Source organism: Tachypleus tridentatus, chromosome 12 (genome assembly GCF_004210375.1).
Source record: "Tachypleus tridentatus isolate NWPU-2018 chromosome 12, ASM421037v1, whole genome shotgun sequence".
Classification (NCBI taxonomy): Eukaryota; Metazoa; Arthropoda; class Merostomata; order Xiphosura; family Limulidae; genus Tachypleus; species Tachypleus tridentatus.
In genome coordinates this window covers 59861230-59883888 of record NC_134836.1, presented here as the reverse complement: position 1 = coordinate 59883888, position 22659 = coordinate 59861230, and the positions used below count along the sequence as shown (strand labels likewise).

The 22659-nt window shown below is 33.9% G+C and overlaps 1 pseudogene across 1 annotated transcript in view; it reads right to left on the bottom strand.

The window, feature by feature from the left end:
• LOC143235631 (hemicentin-2-like) overlaps positions 1-22659 on the bottom strand; it is a 133220-nt pseudogene that overhangs the window by 38098 nt on the left and 72463 nt on the right. The window contains exons 5-6 of the transcript XR_013019341.1: positions 11231-11548; positions 4857-5153 (exon numbers count right to left, since the gene is read on the bottom strand). The product of XR_013019341.1 is annotated as a hemicentin-2-like (transcript). The remainder of the gene's footprint in view (positions 1-4856; positions 5154-11230; positions 11549-22659) is intronic.

The following is a 22659-nucleotide window of genomic DNA, read 5'->3' as shown; positions in this document are numbered from 1 at the left end:
GGTCGGTAGAAAAGACATACAACTTAAACAATGGCATAATGGTCGGTAGAAAAGACATACAACTTAAACAATGGCATAATAATCAGTAGAAAAGACATACAACTTAAACAATGGCATAATGGTCGGTAGAAAAGACATACAACTTAAACAATGGCATAATGGTCGGTTGAAAAGACATACAACTTAAACAATGGCATAATGGTCGGTAGAAAAGACATACAACTTAAACAGTGACATAATGGTCGGTAGAAAAGACATACAACTTAAACAATGGCATAATGGTCGGTAGAAAAGACATACAACTTAAACAATGGCATAATGGTCGGTAGAAAAGACATACAACTTAAACAATGGCATAATAATCAGTAGAAAAGACATTCAACTTAAAGAATGGCATAATGGTCGGTAGAAAAGACATACAACTTAAACAATGGCATAATGGTCGGTAGAAAAGACATACAACTTAAACAGTGACATAATGATCGGTAGAAAAGACATACAACTTAAACAATGGCATAATGATCGGTAGAAAAGACACACAACTTAAACAGTGACATAATGATCGGTAGAAAAGACATACAACTTAAACAATGGCATAATGGTCGGTAGAAAAGACATACAACTTAAACAATGGCATAATGGTCGGTAGAAAAGACATACAACTTAAACAATGGCATAATGGTCGGTAGAAAAGACATACAACTTAAACAATGGCATAATGATCGGTAGAAAAGACACACAACTTAAACAGTGACATAATGATCGGTAGAAAAGACATAAAACTTAAACAATGGCATAATGGTCGGTAGAAAAGACATACAACTTAAACAATAGCATAATAATCAGTAGAAAAGACATACAACTTAAACAATGGCATAATGGTCGGTAGAAAAGACATACAACAAACAATGGCATAATGGTCGGTAGAAAAGACATACAACTTAAACAATGGCATAATGATCAGTAGAAAAGACATACAACTTAAACAATGGCATAATGGTCGGTAGAAAAGACATACAACTTAAACAATGGCATAATGGTCGGTAGAAAAGACATACAACTTAAACAATGGCATAATGGTCGGTAGAAAAGACATACAACTTAAACAGTGACATAATGGTCGGTAGAAAAGACATACAACTTAAACAATGGCATAATGGTCGGTAGAAAAGACATACAACTTAAACAATGTCATAATGATTGGTAGAAAAGACACACAACTTAAACAGTGACATAATGATCGGTAGAAAAGACATACAACTTAAACAATGGCATAATGGTCGGTAGAAAAGACATACAACTTAAACAATAGCATAATAATCAGTAGAAAAGACATACAACTTAAACAATGGCATAATAATCAGTAGAAAAGACATTCAACTTAAACAATGGCATAATGGTCGGTAGAAAAGACATACAACTTAAACAATGGCATAATGGTCGGTAGAAAAGACATACAACTTAAACAATAGCATAATAATCAGTAGAAAAGACATACAACTTAAACAATCGCATAATGGTCGGTAGAAAAGACATACAACTTAAACAATGGCATAATGATCGGTAGAAAAGACATACAACTTAAACAGTGACATAATGATCGGTAGAAAAGACATACAACTTAAACAATGGCATAATGGTCGGTAGAAAAGACATACAACTTAAACAATGGCATAATAATCAGTAGAAAAGACATACAACTTAAACAATGGCATAATGATCGGTAGAAAAGACATACAACTTAAACAATGGCATAATGGTCGGTAGAAAAGACATACAACTTAAACAATAGCATAATAATCAGTAGAAAAGACATACAACTTAAACAATGGTATAATGGTCGGTAGAAAAGACATACAACTTAAACAGTGACATAATGATCGGTAGAAAAGACATACAACTTAAACAATGGCATAATAATCAGTAGAAAAGACATACAACTTAAACAATGGCATAATGGTCGGTAGAAAAGACATACAACTTAAACAATGGCATAATGGTCGGTAGAAAAGACATACAACTTAAACAATGGCATAATGGTCGGTAGAAAAGACATACAACTTAAACAATGGCATAATGGTCGGTAGAAAAGACATACAACTTAAACAATGGCATAATGGTCGGTAGAAAAGACATACAACTTAAACAATGGCATAATGGTCGGTAGAAAAGACATACAACTTAAACAATGGCATAATGGTCGGTAGAAAAGACATACAACTTAAACAATGGCATAATGGTCGGTAGAAAAGACATACAACTTAAAAACAATGGCATAATGGTCGGTAGAAAAGACATACAACTTAAACAATGGCATAATGGTCGGTAGAAAAGACATACAACAAACAATGGCATAATGGTCGGTAGAAAAGACATACAACTTAAACAATGGCATAATGGTCGGTAGAAAAGACATACAACTTGAACAATGGCATAATAATCAGTAGAGAAGACATTCAACTTAAACAATGGCATAATAATCAGTAGAAAAGACATTCAACTTAAACAATGGCATAATGGTCGGTAGAAAAGACATACAACTTAAACAATGGCATAATTGTCGGTAGAAAAGACATACAACTTAAACAATGGCATAATGGTCGGTAGAAAATACATACAACTTAAACAGTGACATAATGATCGGTAGAAAAGACATACAACTTAAACAATGGCATAATGGTCGGTAGAAAAGACATACAACTTAAACAATAGCATAATAATCAGTAGAAAAGACATACAACTTAAACAGTGACATAATGATCGGTAGAAAAGACATACAACTTAAACAATGGCATAATGATCGGTAGAAAAGACACACAACTTAAACAGTGACATAATGATCGGTAGAAAAGACATACAACTTAAACAATGGCATAATGGTCGGTAGAAAAGACATACAACTTAAACAATGGCATAATGGTCGGTAGAAAAGACATACAACTTAAACAATGGCATAATGATCGGTAGAAAAGACATACAATTTAAACAGTGACATAATGATCGGTAGAAAAGACATACAACTTAAACAGTGACATAATGATCGGTAGAAAAGACATACAACTAAACAGTGACATAATGGTCGGTAGAAAAGACATACAACAAACAATGGCATAATGGTCGGTAGAAAAGACATACAACTTAAACAATGGCATAATGGTCGGTAGAAAAGACATACAACTTAAACAATGGCATAATGGTCGGTAGAAAAGACATACAACTTAAACAATGGCATAATAATCAGTAGAAAAGACATTCAACTTAAAGAATGGCATAATGGTCGGTAGAAAAGACATACAACTTAAACAATGGCATAATGGTCGGTAGAAAAGACATACAACTTAAACAGTGACATAATGATCGGTAGAAAAGACATACAACAAACAATGGCATAATGATCGGTAGAAAAGACACACAACTTAAACAGTGACATAATGATCGGTAGAAAAGACATACAACTTAAACAATGGCATAATGGTCGGTAGAAAAGACATACAACTTAAACAATGGCATAATGGTCGGTAGAAAAGACATACAACTTAAACAATGGCATAATGGTCGGTAGAAAAGACATACAACAAACAATGGCATAATGATCGGTAGAAAAGACACACAACTTAAACAGTGACATAATGATCGGTAGAAAAGACATAAAACTTAAACAATGGCATAATGGTCGGTAGAAAAGACATACAACTTAAACAATAGCATAATAATCAGTAGAAAAGACATACAACTTAAACAATGGCATAATGGTCGGTAGAAAAGACATACAACTTAAACGATGGCATAATGGTCGGTAGAAAAGACATACAACTTAAACAATGGCATAATAATCAGTAGAAAAGACATACAACTTAAACAATGGCATAATGGTCGGTAGAAAAGACATACAACTTAAACAATGGCATAATGGTCGGTTGAAAAGACATACAACAAACAATGGCATAATGGTCGGTAGAAAAGACATACAACAAACAGTGACATAATGGTCGGTAGAAAAGACATACAACTTAAACAATGGCATAATGGTCGGTAGAAAAGACATACAACTTAAACAATGTCATAATGATTGGTAGAAAAGACACACAACTTAAACAGTGACATAATGGTCGGTAGAAAAGACATACAACTTAAACAATAGCATAATAATCAGTAGAAAAGACATACAACTTAAACAATGGCATAATGGTCGGTAGAAAAGACATACAACTTAAACAATGGCATAATGGTCGGTAGAAAAGACATACAACTTAAACAATGGCATAATAATCAGTAGAAAAGACATACAACTTAAACAATGGCATAATGGTCGGTAGAAAAGACATACAACTTAAACAATGGCATAATGGTCGGTAGAAAAGACATACAACTTAAACAGTGACATAATGATCGGTAGAAAAGACATACAACTTAAACCATGGCATAATGGTCGGTAGAAAAGACATACAACTTAAACAGTGACATAATGATCGGTAGAAAAGACATACAACTTAAACAGTGACATAATGGTCGGTAGAAAAGACATACAACTTAAACAATGGCATAATGGTCGGTAGAAAAGACATACAACTTAAACAATGGCATAATGGTCGGTAGAAAAGACATACAACTTAAACAATGGCATAATGGTCGGTAGAAAAGACATACAACTTAAACAATGGCATAATAATCAGTAGAAAAGACATTCAACTTAAACAATGGCATAATGGTCGGTAGAAAAGAACTGATCATAGCAGGGAATGAAATGAATATCTAAGTTGAAACGTACTTCGATTATAATGATTTTTTTTAAAAGCGCCATTTTGCTACACTCGTTCATGATGTTCACGTATTCCAGATGTTAATAAATCACTTACACAGTACATCCAGTTCTACCAAATTTATTGATGTTCCTCTTCCATATGCGTTTTTAACTTGACAACTAAACGTCCCAGCATCTTCACGCCTGACGTTTCGAATTTCTAACGTAGGAATTGGTGTTTTAGTTAGGCGCAATCGGTCTGTTGGAGTCTGAGAGAAAATGTCGTTGTTTTTAAACCACACGATTTCTGTAACGTTCGGCGGATTGGCGTTGAAATAGCACGTAAAAATGGCCTTGTCGGATTCAGTTACGGAATAGTAGCCACGTGGTAACACCTCAACAGCTGGGGAAACTGTAACTCGACAAAATAATCGTTTAATGCGTTTGTGAAAAATAAACAAAATACTAAAAATGGCACCTGATATTTAAACAATGTTCAAAAGTCTGAACAAAGCTGTTCAAAATGCAATAGTTTACCATTGTATTTTATCTCCTTAATGTTTAAACTTTGCTGCAAATGTTTCTTTAGTTGGCCAGTCTCACGTGGTTATCATATATACTTGAAAACTGAGCTTAATCCAGTCCACCAGCAAATGAAATTACGAAAATCAATGTATTTGAAATACTTGATATTTAGCTGTTTCAACTAGCATAAATAGTTTTCATTGAATAATGCAAAATACTTTCAGTAATAGTTCTTTATAAAATATACATATTTACATAGAAACACTTATTAGCTGAATAAAAATGACATTTATAAAACTCTGTATACTTCTATATTTCTTATTTAAGATATTTTGTCATTTAGTACTATATTAAACATTAAAAAATACTGTTTATTGGTTGACTTTATCACATGAAATGGAGCTTAGGAAAACTCAATCAAAAATGAGTTATGTCTTCAAATTAAAAAAAAAAAACAAGCAAACTTTAATTTACCTTAAAAACCATAAAATTTCAGTCTTTTTGTTTTAGTTCTTGAGAAATTCTACTAAATAATTCAAGTTTGAAACTAATTACCATAACGCTGTTTCGAGGGTATTTTTAGCATTGTAGACACAGTAGAATTATGGCCTTATCTGACTGCTCCTGCGTTATTCTAGAGAGAGACAACGTTTCACCTTCTATAATGAGGCTTAGCAGATGAAACGGCTTCCCACTATATAAACAGGTAGAAGCAGTCATTTAAATGTAACCTAACGTTCTACTATAATTATTGCAATATTTAAAAACTTACTTCATTCAGCACACATAAAGTGTAAGTTTGAAAATATCTCTACAATCTGGTATAGTTCCAAAAAAGCATTTTGACTGTGGATTTCTATTGAAATCATTAAAGGTTAACTTACAAATTATACACACCATATGTTGAAAGTTTGTAAGTTCGGTTAATTTATAAATTAACGAGGCATGATTCCATAGCTAAATATTTCTTCAGTAAAATTATTTACAAATGATGAAATTAGAATACATCTGAGGGATATAAGCTATTCACTGAGTAATGTGTCACTTTCACTTACGATATACCTTTATTTACAAGTAATTTGAGTTCTTTTAAATACAACTTACTCTAAAGAAAACCACGTCTGTATTCTTTGGAATTGGTATTTGGAATTGGTGCCGTTACTGTATTTATATAACTCTCTTTCTTTCTTCATAAATACATTAAATACAATCTTGGTGGTTGTGTCATATCATTGAAGCTCTCATTTAACGAAGCTCTGCGTGTTAAATGTTAACGTAAACAGTGCTTGATGACGTCATAAAAGAGTGCTACTGAACTTAGAACACTTTCAAGGTACTTTATCACAATCTTGGCAGGTTGACAACGTGAATCGTCTTGCATAAAACAAAATCCAGTTTGATCGAACGATGCGAAACGTTGTCCAAGCTCGTTTTGTGTCACATCAATATATTGTCAAGAAGTGAATATATCGCTCGAAGTCAAACTAAGATCTATACATTCATTCATATTAATGACTTCCCACTCCATAATTGTGTTGCTAAGAAGAAAGTCCAGTTAAACAGTGTCGCATGGATCACTTCTAACTCTCCAAACACAATACGTTCAATCATTGGTAAATGCATGAAAGTTTGACGCATTTATGTAGAATAAAAACTCCTAATGGCTTTGCTTTCAGTTTTGACTGTCACAATAATATACCAGAAAGCGATGTGCAGAGCTGTGTAATCTTATATTCTTGACTTTGAGTTCAACTCGTGAAGTCTCTGTTTCACCATGTGGTCTGTATTACTCATTTCATTTTATGTCCTAAAGTCCGTGATGAGTTTAGGGTTAGCGAACTGTTAGTTATTAATGGCTATGTTTTCCACATATTAATCTTTATGATTTATATATGTGATCTTACATAACCCCTCTTAGGCTGTTTGTTGTTTGTTTCATACTGACCTGGACACAACAGGACAAGCTCCCAGTAGTTTTGATTGTCAGAACTTTCGCCAAAGCCTTTGTCGTCAACTAATAAACAAACATTTGTTTATAACTTACAAAAGTAAGTATCATACCCAGAACCTTGAGCCTGGTAATTCTTGAACTTTATGACTACACGAACTGAAATTCCTTATTCTAACCGTAGGTATAAATGGTGCTTAAAAACTGGCCTATTTTGAGAAAATTGGATCTCAGACTCTCTGAAGCAATGGTTTACCATTCTGTGGCTATAAAAGAACTTTTGACGATTCACATGGATTTAGATCTACAAAATCGATATTTGAACAGCGTTCACAAACTTATACCAAAGTTATACGTGGTTTAAAGAAAGAGTTACAGTCATGAAATGTATGGGCAGAATTTTCTTTGAGATGAATAGTAAAGGAATGTACGGTCATACTTGACGAAGCTATAAATTCTTAAGTACCTACAAAACGAACACAACTTACTGTTGACCTGCCAGCGATCCATCATTTCAAAAATCATACAAGGGGATGTCAGAAAAAGTTTTATATAGGTTGTTGTAATTTACAACTATGTTTTAGTACCTTCTACATTCGACTAACCGATAAATGTGTTAAGACGACTGCACGATATCAAACGAATTTGCTGACATCATCCTATCGAAAGGAAACATTGTACTTTTACAGACTGGATAAATAAGACGCTTCATCACAACAAAGTATCCAACTATACTTTCAAATCATTCTGTTATTTGATCCAAAAGACAAGCATGTAAAAAGCAAGTTCATGTTATGCTATTTGTAGGTAGGTGCCTTCCACTAACGTCTGCACCTTTAAATGTGCCATAAGAAGTAACTGAACATGCACTTTTGATGGATTTTCAAAGACATTTAAAGAGGAGGACAACATTGCACCAAAGCCTCTTACTGTGAAAACTGATTTAGAGAACATGAGCATCTCACGTAATACTATATATATAATATAAGAAGAGAGTTGTAAGGCCTAGGTATACATATGTTATTAATACAGTATCTTTTACTTTGGACACCCATCTTAATGTTTATATGTGTATTAATCATCGATTATACACCTTCTTATATGTCTTTGTGAATATTTGCAAACTCCTGTGGTTCCTGTCTGCAACCTGTTTGTTTAAACTATACCCAAACATGCTAAAATACTCATCATGAGTTCATTAGCTTAGTGCTTATATCTTACGTATACGTTAGCAATACTGCATGACGTGTTTCTATATTTACGATTATTTTAGCTATTACATATATATAAGGAAAGATCCAATGCTTGTGCAAATATAATAAAATATCGTTTTTCTGTTTACGTTCATATCGAGTTTGGTAAAATGTGTATGGCTGAGGCTCAAGAATATTGTATTCGATGTTCCTTCAGAGCAAAGAAATACGTGGGGTGACTCGGAGTACAAGTAAGAAATCTGACTTTCTAATCCAGTAAATATAGCCAGAGTTCAGCATATAATTACCCATTTTCTCACCCTACTTTAGCTATTACAGAGTTTCAAATCATTAAATAATTGCACCGACAATAAAACTACCGAAAATGTAATTTGTAAAAAGTCTCTTCTAAGTAAAAATGAATTCCTTAATATGTAGTTTATAGAAGTGTTTATATACTAGTTGAGGTATTCGATAAACAACAAAAACAGATAGAAAGTCAGTCTTACTCTTCAACCCAGGATGTCTTCGTCGTTTGACAGAGATCGAAGGAGTAACACAGGGAACGAAAAGTATCCTTGAAATGTTACAGAAGGAGATACTTTACGAATGCTGAACCACATGGAGTTTTAAGACTATATGTTAAGTTGACTAAGATACGTCAAAATGTATAAGTGTGAAAGATGAACACACATACGGCACTTTGATATCGTATATATTATGATTAGAGGTAAGAACTGTGCAATTACAACACATAAACTAATATTGAAAACCCTCTTGTGTATATACTGCGTGTTCTTGGATAATTAGATGAAAATAAATAAAAACATTATAAAGTGCCCTTTCTTCTCCATATAGAACTTCATACAGATCACACTATGTAACAAAATTTTGTTCCTGGAGAGTATGTGTTATTTCTTAATTGCTTATGCTGTAAAAGTACAAAAAAATGGCCATTATTCCTTTCAAACTTTGCTTTTGTAACCTGGATAATGAAATTTAGAAATTAACCTATTTTCTATGTAAAAACGGGCAAATTTACAAATTTTTATTCACATAAGGTCTACGAGGGCTGTTCAAAAAATACGCGGACTGACGTCATAAAACAAAATGTACTTTTTTTAGAAGTTACAGGTCTGGGACCCCTTCAAAGTACTTTCCTCCCCAACGTACACACTTATGCCAACGGTGTTTCCACTTGTTGAAACAGTCCTGGTACGCTTCTTTTGTAATGTCCTCCAGCTCCTTCGTTGCATTTGCCTTAATCTCGAGAATCGTCTCAAATCTTCTTCCTTTCAAGGGTCTTTTGAGTTTGGGGAACAAGAAAAAATCGCAAGGAACAAGGTCAGGTGAGTAGGGGGGGTGAAGAACAGTGATCGAGTGTTTGGCCACAAACTCACGAGTTCTGAGGGCTGAATTTCGCAGCAACGCGGTGCATCTTCAATTTTTCGGTCAAAATCTCGTAACAAGATCCAACTGGTATCCCACACTCTTCAGCAAGCTCCCTGACAGTCAGACATCGATTTCCCGCACCAGGGTGTTGATTTTGTCGACGTGTGGGTCGTCAGTTAACGTGGAAGGACCTCCAGGACGCTCATCATCTTCAATGGACTGTCGACCATCCTTAAAATGTTCATGCCACTTGAAACATGCCGTACGCTTCATAGCAACATCACCGTAAGCCGTCTTAAGCATAGCAAAAGTTTCAGTCGCAGATTTTCCAAGTTTAACACAAAAGTTCACAGCAAGTCGTTGCTTCCTCAGGTCATTCATTCTGAAATCCGCCAAACGAAAAAATCGCACTTCACTTAAAACCGCGTAGCTAATACACAAATGAAGATATCTGCAATCGGGAAATGGCGTCGTAATCAGTTGATCTGTGCGAACCTAGCGACATCAAGCGGATTCCCCTGGAACCAACTGGAGCCGCGCAATTCAAACAGTCCGCGTATTTTTTGAACAGACCTCGTAAATAAAACAACATATGAATCAAGATTTACATGTATTTATACTAAAGTTATACAAAAATTTTACAAGTAAGTAGTTTTTCGAGATTTGTGACTGTAATGTAAATCATCTTGTATCAGCCCAAAAATATAGTCTCTCATCATTTTTTCGTTATTTTCTACCAGGTCACAAAATCAAAGTTTGAAGAAAAAAAAATAGGTCTTTTCCATTTACTTTAGGCATAAGCAACTGGGAAATAACACTTTCTACCCAGAAACAAGAAAAATTAAAAATTTTGTTACATTGTGTCATCATAAAAATCCAGCTGTTTTTATACCATAAAGTGTAAATAGCTAACTAAACAATGAATGAAGCGTGAAGTTTACAACGCTTCAAGGTATTCCAAATGTAAAAAGTTTACAATGCTTCAAGGTATTCCAAATGTGAAAAGTTTACAACGCTTCAAGGTATTCCAAGTGTGAAAAGTTTACAACGCTTCAAGGTATTCCAAATGTGAAAAGTTTACAACGCTTCAAGGTATTCCAAGTGTGAAATGTTTACAACGCTTCAAGGTATTTCAAATGTGAAATGTTTACAAAGCTTCAAGGTATTCCAAATGTGAAAAGTTTACAACGCTTCAAAGTATTCCAAATGTGAACGTGAATTATGTTCGGAAACAATAAATATAACGTACAAGTGCCTGAGTGCCATACCTTGCATCATGATAATCTATGAAATAGTGCAGTATCATAACTCATATTCATTCTATTCATCTACAGAAGGGAATATTTTGGTTTACTCTTCAGTACAAGTAAAACAGACTCCATTATTATACTTCGAAATGCTGGAGAAACAGTAATTTGATGCACTACTTACAGAGAACTTCTAAAGTAGTAACTTGGAAAAGAGGTGTTTCTAGCCGTTTTTGGATGACACTGTTTGTTCCTTTACAGAAGAAATCTCCATGGTGATCGTGTCTTGATGCAATAAAAACCAGTGTGTTAGTTGTACGATAGGTCCCGTCACTCATCAAGTCCTTGCTGTCTATTGGTTGAGGTCGAACAACTTCTGAACGGTTGTACCAGGTAATATTCGCAGCTGGTCGAGCGCCCTCTACTGTACAAGTTAACGATACCATCTCTCCTTCTACAACCGGTACTGATCGGCCACGAATTGTCAGGGCCAACGGACGCACTATCAAAATATATATATTTGTATTAGTAATATGTGAAAAGAATCGTTCTGTATAATGACAAAATTATACTTGTGATAATATATACAAGACAATATGCTGTCAATAGTCTTTGTGATAATACAAGATAGTATACTGTAAATAGGCTTTGTGATAATACAAGATAGTGTATTGTAAATAGGCTTTGTGATAATACAAGATAGTATACTGTCAATAGGCTTCGTGATAATACAAGATAGTGTATTGTCAATAGGCTGTTTATAGATTTAACTTTTTAACTCTGTGTGTGTGTGTTTGTGTTGTTCTTATAGCAAAGCCACAACGGCCTATCTCCAGAGCTCACCGAGAGGAATCAAACCCCTGATTTTTAGCCAGTACAGTGGGGGGCCTTTTTAACTCTCACCATGGAGGTATTTCCTCTGAAATACCAGAACTTATATCTTTTTCACCTGATTTTCTTTGTCAATGTTATGTGCATGTGTGTGAAGCCTCATAACCTGAGACTCAGTTGTTCAATTTACTTTTGATTTTATGCATTTTCATACACATAAGCAATATTTAAATTGGTGTCTTTAGTTACTGGCGGTGTGGAATGAATGTTTTGATTATAGTATTAGTAGAAATGTAAACTGTTAAATTAAATACATTGGTTCAAGATTCCCTTGGTTCAACACCTGATGCTCAATGCATGTAAATAATTAGTTCGTATTGGATATAATTTGTTTCCAAAGTTAAGCCAACATATCCATTTCATGTTTCAACAAACGATCGATTAAACAAATGTTTTTCCAGTTAACTAAGTAATTTAAAATAATAGAGTAACAATATCTACTGAAAAGGCCAGATTTTGTTTAGCTTGTATATAAACTCTCTTGGTTTCATAAACAAAATCAATAAATCGATAATTACAGTTTTCAGTCAACTAGATTTCTGTGAAATTAACCTGTTATTCTAACTAGTATTATTATCATGATTTTCATAAATGTCATTTATAACATGTCCAACATTCACAGATATTTTTCGATATTATTTTCGATATTGAAAGAGGCAAAACCAACTTAAAGTATTAAAAAACATAATTATACCTCTTTTATGAAATACTCTATTAAAATATGTAATTATTTTAAACCTCAAACTATTTCCTCAGGAAATAATTTAAATTTACATTCTCATCCACGTGCTATGCCTAAATCTTATATCTGATGAATCAATAGCATAATACAAATAGACGAATAATACATATAAAACTACAGATTTTTAACAACCCCACAGGTCGTGTTTGGATAGCTGCGGTGGACAAAGTACAGATAGACTTATGTATTGGTTTGTTTTTGACAAACACATATATAAAACTTAACGCTATCAATCGACGTTAGAATTATGTTATTAGTTCACAATTTACACGTCAGAGGGCCTAGCATGACCTGGTGGTTAGGCGCTTAGTTCGCAATCTTAGGGATTCGGGTTCGAGTCCCTGTTCCACCAAACGTACTCGCTCTTTCAGCCTTGAAGGCGTTATGATGTCACAATCAGTTAATCTATTTGGTCCTAAAAGAGTATTCCAAGAGTTGGCGGTGGGTAGTGATGAGTAGTTTCCTTCGGATGAGTCTCTGATTTATTATGTTACGTACATTACGTATTATTATTTCAATTTTAAGTTGAAGTTAGTAGTTAATTAAATGTTAATATGTATTAAATTTATGTTATTTGCCCAACGGTTAGCATGCTAGAGTCTGGAGCTGGAGGTTTATGGTTTAAGTCTCATTGATAGCAAAAAACAAAGCGCTCTCCACACTTTGGAGCCGTAAATGCATTACAAGATTGAAAATCAAGTCCCACTATTAAAGTGTAGTGTGTCTAGTGACAATGCTAGTTATGAACTCCCTCTTCTCTTGTCAATTAAAGGCTTATGTGGTAAGTATACATACATACTGTGTGTCGTTATTGGACTTAAGATTCTTCTACAGTAGGTGTCTGTGATTTGTTGGCGATAAAATCAAAAATTAAACGAAGAGCACTCATTTCACTTGTTTCTAAAACAATACATAAATTCGGAAGTAGTTAAGCGAATGTACAACAAATTATTTACAGTGTAAATGATCATGGGTGTGTCGTAAACACTATACTGCTCTCTCCTTATTGTCAGGAGTCCACTTAGGCCTATCCAATTGCTTTAGAATTGTTTACAACCCGAACGATTTTTCTCTATTGAAATTGCTAAACTATCCGACCATAGTTCACTACGTCGAGTCACCACGGTTGTATCCTATACTTCTAAAATCATTGTTTACGTACTTAGGCCTACTTCCTATAAACGTCTGCTTTTCGCACGTAGGCCTACTTCCAAATAATTGTCTACATTTAGTCAAAGTCCACGCAGGCAGGTTCAATTACTTTAATACAGTTATTGACGAAATAACTTATCTCTTTCAACACCGTTATTCTAGCTCTAATATATATATCAATCCTTAGGCCTATATTAATAGTTACTTAGATCTTCCTCTATTACGACTATTAACTTTTCTTTGGCCGAACTCTTGGTAACTTTGTTTCTCGTCTTCTCTGTCTTTGTCTTTCTGCTGTTTTCGGCTCATCTGACACTATTTATATGTTTATTAGTTAATCGTCTGCTAACTGTTCCTTGACATCAATAAATTTAACACGACGTTCTATAATTTTGACGTCAATGAGTTATAAACACAACGTACGACTTTAACCGAGTTACGTAAGAAAACTTTTCATAACATTTATTTTAAGATAATAGCTTCTAACTCTCTTGTTATGAACAAAACTAAACAATTATAAAATATTCATCACAAAAGAAATTAAACAATAGACACTACTATAAACACAGAATATTCTCTTAATGCAAAGAAAAAAGCACATTTACAAAAACACCAACGACAGTACGTCATGTACAAAAGTATATATTCCGTCTATATTTGAATGCTTAAAATAAAAAATATTCGAATAACTATTTCTCCAGATCATTTTAAAATTATATAAGAAAGGTTTCTTTGGTTTTTGCGCAAAGATAAACGAGGACTATCAGCGCTAGCCATCCCTAGTTTAGCAGTGTAAGACTCAAGGGAAGGCAATTAGTCAACACTACTCACCGCCAACTCTCATGCTACTCTTTTACCAGAGTGGGATTGACCGCAGAATTATCATGCCCCAACCGCTGAATGGGCGAGCATGTTTGATGTGCCAGGGAATCGAACCCGCGAATTACGAGTCGAACGCCTTAACCACCTGGCATGCCCAGCCATACAAAAAAGAAGAAATATTTATTTTGTTTTCCACGTGATGAAATGAACGGCACTTTAGTTTTATAAAGAAATGAAAACAACACATGTGTTAAATCTTCTTGTGATATATTAGATGTAGTTTATGTCAACTGTGCGTTAATAAAACTGATAAAACTGAATGATGAGATATATCTATACAGGTCATGTGAAAAACAATGATGTGTTACATGTTACACTCATGGTCTCCACTTAAGACTAATAATGAAGATATATAATCACAAAATAATATATTCCTAATCTCAGACTCATGGTACTTACTATACAGATATAGTTAACCAGTTTAGAACATAACTGATACTTTAAACCGACGGTACTTGGTGAAACTCCATAATTACAAAATTGGGACAAAGAACAAACAAATACAACTGTACGTTTCATTCATACGTATTAACGTATTTGTAAAACATACATTAATCTTTGTTCTTTTATTATCATTCCTGTAAGTTTATAACATGTTAAAGTTATCGAATGTCTTAGTTCATATACACAATAACAAAATATCATTAAAATATATTAAACAATACTTGTAACTAAAAATAAGAAGATAATTATCCTTATACATTACAAGTAGGGCTAAACTGTACTAGTAAGCCTAAAGAATTGTTTGTTTGTTTTGAATTTCGTGCAAAGCTACTCGAGGGCTATCTGTGCTAGTCATCCCAAATTTAGCAGTGCAAGACTAGAGGGAAGACAGCTAATCATCACCCACCACCAACTCTTCGGCTACTCTTTTACCAACTAAAAGTGGGATTCACCGTCACATTATAACGTCCACACGGCTGAAATGGCGAGCATAGTTGGTGTGACAGGAATTTAAAGCCGCGACCCTAGTCGAGCGCCTTAACCACCTGGCCATACAGGGCATTACGAAACGTAGGACAGAACTTTTATTAATCGTAAATCGAAAACAAGTCTGTAGCTCTTACAGTGCGTTAAAATGAAAACAAAACAAAACAACGTGAAGTGTATAGTAAACATATGTGCATATAATAAAACATTTATGCACTTTCTCTTTATTAAAGAACAAAACATAAGCTCATATAAATAAATTACTAGAAAGGTATCTGTAATACGAATGAGAATTTTCTTGAACATTTTATGTTCATATATTTCTTTTATCTTCTCATCATTGAATTAATATAAAAGTATCGCATTTTCAAAATTTACTGGTGATTTGGGTTAGGGGTTTCAGTGCAAACATTTTGGCTTTCAGACATCTGGTAAAGTTAATTACATCATAAACTCTCTTTTAGTTACCTTAATCAATGATTACAATTTTCTATGGTTCAACATATTTGAAACAAGAATAAATACTTGAGACTTATTCCCAAATGAGAAAATAACTCAGAGAATCAGATAAAATAAAACTTACTGTATGCTTCAAATTAATTCAACACATCAAAGAAAAATATGTGGACAACAAATCAACGCAACACATTTGTTGAGATTGTCAGTCTCAACACAATAAACAACACCTCAATTGCTATTTACATTAGGCACTTAAACGAGAAATACTGAGTTCAATTTCAGCTAACTCTAGAACAAAGACCAGCTAAAGGTATTATGATAATCATAACAACTGTAAGTATTTGTTTATGTGAAGTTAAACACAAAGCTTTATAGTAAGCTATTTGTGCTCTGTCCATCACGGGTATCAAAACGTGGTTTCTGTTGTTTAAAGCCACAGAGATACCGCTGTGTCGCTGGGGACAGCTGTAATTCGATCAAATGTTAAATAGTTAGAGGTTAAGATTTTAACCATAATTAAATATGTTTTATATAATAATAATAATAACAGTGTATAATGCACATATTCGGTTATAAAAATATTTAATGCACAGATGATTAACCACACTTTATAGAAACGATGTGTTCATTTTACCCCAGTGGTGTATTAAGTTGAGGTAACAAAATGATATGTTCATTTTAACCAAGTGATGTGTTAAGGCATTATATCAATACGTTCATTTTAACCCAGTAGTGTGTTAAGTTGAGGTATTAAACCCATATGTTCATTTTAACCCAGTGATGTGTTAAGTTGAGGTATTAAACCCATATGTTCATTTTAACCCAGTGGTGTGTTAAGTTGAGTTACCAAAACGATATGTTCATTTTAACCCAGTGGTGTGTTAAGTTGAGGTATTAAACCCATATGTTCATTTTAACCTAGTTGTGTGTTAAGTTGAGGTATTAAACCCATATGTTCATTTTAACTCAGTGGTGTGTTAAGTTTAGGTACAAAGCATTTTTAGGATTTACATATTTATTTGGTCGATAATTCCTGACTATTGAAAGGTACAATGTCGCCACAAATAATTTCAAGGCTTAAGAAATACATATATTAGCGAACCTGTGGATCATAGGGCCACATTAACAGGGCAACTGTAATGCAAGTTTAATGACTGAACTACTTATCTTGCACTTTTTCAATTTAATGATAATTGCCTCTGTAATGTGAATCAACTTTCTTTAATCAGGTTATGAACGGTAATTAGTAGGCCTACTCATTCACATGGTCTAAAGCAAATCAGTGCCAACTTGAGATCCGCTTTCGAGGAATCCTCATAAAAGTGTTTTCGCAAAATTCGTTAAGTTCCAGAGAAGTTGGGTGAAATTTGCTCTTCTGCATAATCCTCGAGGCCAACATGATTTGTGTGGTACTATTTAAAGAACCCGTGGGTCGAAACGATTCTATAATATCTTCATGATGACGAGAAACCCAGTTGAAGTAAAACATGTGTGCTAAAGATGACTGGTATGGGTATTAAAACTTTAATTAAAACATAGAACAACGTTTCAATCTCCTTAGGACATTATTTAGGTTAATTTAGTTTAATTAATTAAAGTGTTAATACCCATACCAGTCGATTCTACATCTTGCTGAATAGCCCAATGATGCTACACATGATGAAAAACTGTAAAATGAACGTCAACTGTCTGTTGTAGAGACACAAGTGAAGAAGACAACGTTTTGAAACTCTTCCGCCTCTCGTCTTCAAGTCAGTCAGTGTATGTGTAGGTGTTGTCGGTCTTTTATAATATCCTGGTAGATTGTGGAGAGCTTGTTATGATTACTTGGATTACCACTGTTTCTGATTGGTGGAGAGACTTCCTGTAGATTCAACCAATGGCAGCCATAGGCTACTCACATCTGCTACACATTACGGAAATAATATATGTAAAGTTTGGGTTTACACACTAAAATGTTCTCCATACCTTGGTAAACCAGTTAACACTCTTCTTAAAAAAGAGGAAATTTTATATTTTCATAGGACTTCAATCCAATCAAACATGTCCTGACTGCTGTTAGGAGATGCGTCACACTCTTCGACACTAATTATGTCCTAAACCAGCTCTTTCAGATAAACTATAAATCAATTATTTGATTTGGAACATGCAGTATCGGTCTTGCTACTAGCGGTGGTCATATCTGATACTGTTGTAAAACCATATTAACTAAATATTCCTTTACAAGTGTTGCTTGAATGACCAATCTCTTGTATCTCTGATTGCTTGAGAAGTTACATTGCTCAGTTATCTGTCATAGCCATAATATTATAAAATCAATTATCAGTTACTGCTTAGCTGCACTGCCAGTATAAAAAATAACCTCTGTTAAAATTCGCTGAATTTATGTTCTAAATATCTGTACAGTAAAATTCATATCGTAATATTAACCAACCTAAATTTCGTTAAAAAAATCAGAAGAAGCCAGTTTGTAATAAAAATATGCAAAAAAAGGACAATCTCTCGAAAAAAGCGTTTGGGTGAGTTGCTTTCGTATGTTTGTATTGAATAGATTTCTCGAGCATACGTGCTTTCCTAACATCACAAACACATGGTTTGTACGCCCTTCTTTCTTTATGGTCTGGAGGTGTAAAAACAAAGAATATTTTTACGCGTTTCTCAGAAGCGTACATGTTTTAGCCCGAGAACATCGATCAGACTTGTACCCGTTAAGTCCAGGGAAGTCCTTCAATCAAAAATATATCCGATTAAGATACTTCCTTATGATGTCGTTTGTGTATTGGAACACATTAGTCTCTCTTCAATTCGAGAATTCAATCGTAGTTTTCGATTCTTAAAAAGCTCGTGTTGACTTGTTTTTTCACTTATATTTTTACAATTTGCAAATTCGCTAAAGTTAAACATTTCTTAAAATAATTAAGTTAATTTGTGTTAAAAAACAAACTATAAGTCGAAATGTTTGTTACCTGAACAATCAAAATAATAAAATAGCAGAAAGGAAAGTCTATTTAACATCCCACCTCGGCCACACAACGCAAACATCTAAACATTTGTTTATTTTTTTTGAATTTCGTACAACGCTGCTCGAGGGCTATCTGTGCTAGCCGTCCCTAATTTAGCAGTGCAAGACTAGAGGGAAGGCTAGTCATCACACCACCCACCGCCAACTTGGGCTACTCTTTACCAACGAATAGTGGGATTGCCCGTTACAATATAACGCCCCGGCTTAAGGGCGAGCATGTTTGGTGCGACCAGGATTCGAACCCGCGACCCTCGGATTATGAGTCGAACGCCTTAACATCTAGAAATACAGTCGCCCATTTTAATCCAATTAAATGTGGTTGCAAATAATCACTGTCTAGTTGTTTTTTTTATTTGTTGAGGCCCGGCATGGCCAGGTGGGTTACGGAATTCGACTAGTAATCTGAGGGTCGCGCATTTGAATCCCCATCACATCAAACATGCTCGCCCTTTCAGCCGTGAGGGTGTTATAATATTACGATCAATCCCACTATTCCTTTGTAACAGAGAAACCCAAGAATTTGGCGGTAGGTGGTAATAATTAGCTGCCTTTCCTTTAATCGTACACTGCTAAATTAGGAACGGCTAGCGCAGATAGCCCTCGAGTAGCTTTGCGCGAAATTCAAAAAACAAATTTATTTATACGATCTTTTAATTTTTGATGAAAATATTTCTTTTCTTACAGCAAAGCCACATCGGGCTATCTTCTAAGTCCATCGATGGGAATCGAACCCCTCATTTTAACGTTGTAAATTCGTAGATTTTCCGCTGTACTAGCGAGAGTTTTAATGAAAATAAAATGTGTTTTTAATACAAATAATAGTTATAAGGATCTGGTAGGTTTTCGTCAAAGTGATATACGTGTGCACAGGTTTCAATCAATTACACAACAACTGATGTAATGGATCTAACAAACGTAGCAGTTATTAACCTTCATTTTCAAATAAGGTCTTCCAATTATAAATTATAACTGTAATTATAAATGTAATTACTGATAAGTGAATCTACAGTTTTTACTTCGATCAGTTTAGACCTGCAAAAATTAGTTTATTATCATTATCATAAAATTCTCAACCAATTAACAGAAAGTTTTAGAGAGGTTTCTTTTCCTGGTATATTGTGAATGATATTATGGTTGCTTTATAAAACAAAAGAAATAATTACATGTTTTCATATAATTAGAAAGTTCTAATGTTGTGTGAATTATATCAGTAGTAACATTGGCATATAAAAAATGACGCCTCTTAAAGTTCTTATATTTTGTTGTTTTATCACTTTACAGTCTAACAATAAAGAAACACGCCCTCTGTCGTCGTAGCTGTGGTGCGATTGTTGTTTGCTGAAATTTATAATATAATACAAAAAAGTACGTTTTAATAATGCAAATACTTGTGAGAATATTATTCACTTTAGTTGAGCATATGATAAGTTTATATATTATCTTGCTACATTTCTCAATAATTAATTCGTTTCTTTTGTAATAGTGTTGCAAACGAAAAATGAACTTCAACATCTTTGGTTATTCGACACGATAAGCTATAAACACCCTCGATTTTTAGACGATATAGTTTATTTACATATAGTGGTTAAATATTACATGATAGCAGGTTATATAATAAAGTGTAAGATACACAATTCTTTCATGATACGTTACAGCTCTTATGTTCATAAACTTCCTCACGAAATGAGTTCGAATCCCTGTCATACCAAACCTGCTCGTCCTTTCAGCCATGGGGTGTTATTATGTGAAGGTCAATCCTACTATTCGTTGGTAAAAGAGTGGCCCAACAGTTGGCGATGAAGGTGATGACTAAGCGCCTTTCCTCTTAGTTTTTCACTGCTAAATTAGGGACAGCTAACATAGATAGCCCTCATGTAGCTTTGCACGAAATTGAAACCAAGGAAATCATACTTGAACATTTAGTGTCTTTACAATTCCATAATCTATATTCCAAAAGTAATGTGTATTACAAGTTATTACATTCAGTGGACATATTGTTCATACTCTAGGTTACTTTACGTTTTGTACACTATTGCAAGTATTTTTCTGTATATTGTTTACATTGTTCTGTATTATCGTTTGTTCCTAATACTTATAAATATTGTATATTCTTCACATGACTAAAGCTTTCCTCATGGTACGAGAGAATTGCAATAACTTTGTTACACATACACAAATATAAAACAGGATTAGCACATGTAAACGTTAGAATGTTAGCATCATCAGCGAGATACAGCGTTTCATAACGCATCTTTGCAGCGCCATCTTTATTTTTATCTCTGCTTATATTGCACTTGTGCAAAAGTTACACTGACTGTTTAATAAATTTATAACATACTCTCGTAATCATGAGAAAAAAACGCCTTGTAAAAACAATTCGTGCAAGGATCGCCAAGTATAAAGAAGTAGGACGTCAGTAGAGCGACTGTCAAACTCCAGTATTTGGTCTGACAAGTTGTTCATACTAACCCTGAAGAAGCTACAAAGGCTAAACGCTGGTTGAAATAATAAAAAAGCTTATTCTGGACTGTCAATGTTTTTTACCAAAATTTGTAAATCTTTCCAGACAAGAGTCGCCCAAAAGTTGGCAGTAGCAAGTTGACCTCTGTTTATTCCACCATATTAAAATTATAACACAGCTAGCCCTAATGGAGCTTTGTGCGAAATACAATAAACAAATTCCAAATAATTATGTTTCGTGAAACAGTTTTTAGTTATGAATAAGGTTATTTAATAACATGGCACTATTTAATGCGGATGTACACCTTGTCGCATATAAAGGCTCATTTAGAACATGATAGTCACAATAAACTTGGTGAATGGGAGTGGTGGGGAGCTATACTAGTTTATTTAAATAATTGGATAGGACTATTCATATTAGTACAATTCCTTTACTCGGCTATCAGTTAGTGCCTTTCTACCATAATGTGGGCAAGAATAATAACTTATTTTCTTATTTTCTCTTATTCTTATTTATATTTTTCAATTATTTTTTCTTCTTTACTTTGGAGAGCAGTCACTTTTCCACTACTGTTTACAGGCAGTAAAGAGTAATATAGATGTGGGACGTTGTGGGCTTGATCTCCTAATTTCAATTTCTATATCTATTTCTACTCTTTTATTTCTTATTCGAGATTGTAGATTGAAGGTTAAGACTGATAGACGGTGTATCCCCACCGCAATGTGGGTCCTTCTGCAGCAGTCACCTCCAAAACATAGGGTACATTTTATATCTTGTACCCTGGGATCTTTTCAGTTAGCGCAGCGTTTTTGTTTAATTTATTTGTTTGACTTGTTTTTTTAAGTTGTATAAATATATACACACATATGAGCATGTATAATTTTATGATCATTTCATTTGACAAGTAAATATAATGTGAAGAGACGACATTGTTACTTGTTAACATACTATGACATACTATATTCAGTACTTTTGCTGGTGTTTTGCAAATTTCATAAACTTACGCTATTCCTTCAGCTTAAGCAATGATTGTTCTATGAGGTTATACTCACCTGGTCATGTTCTCTTTGAATC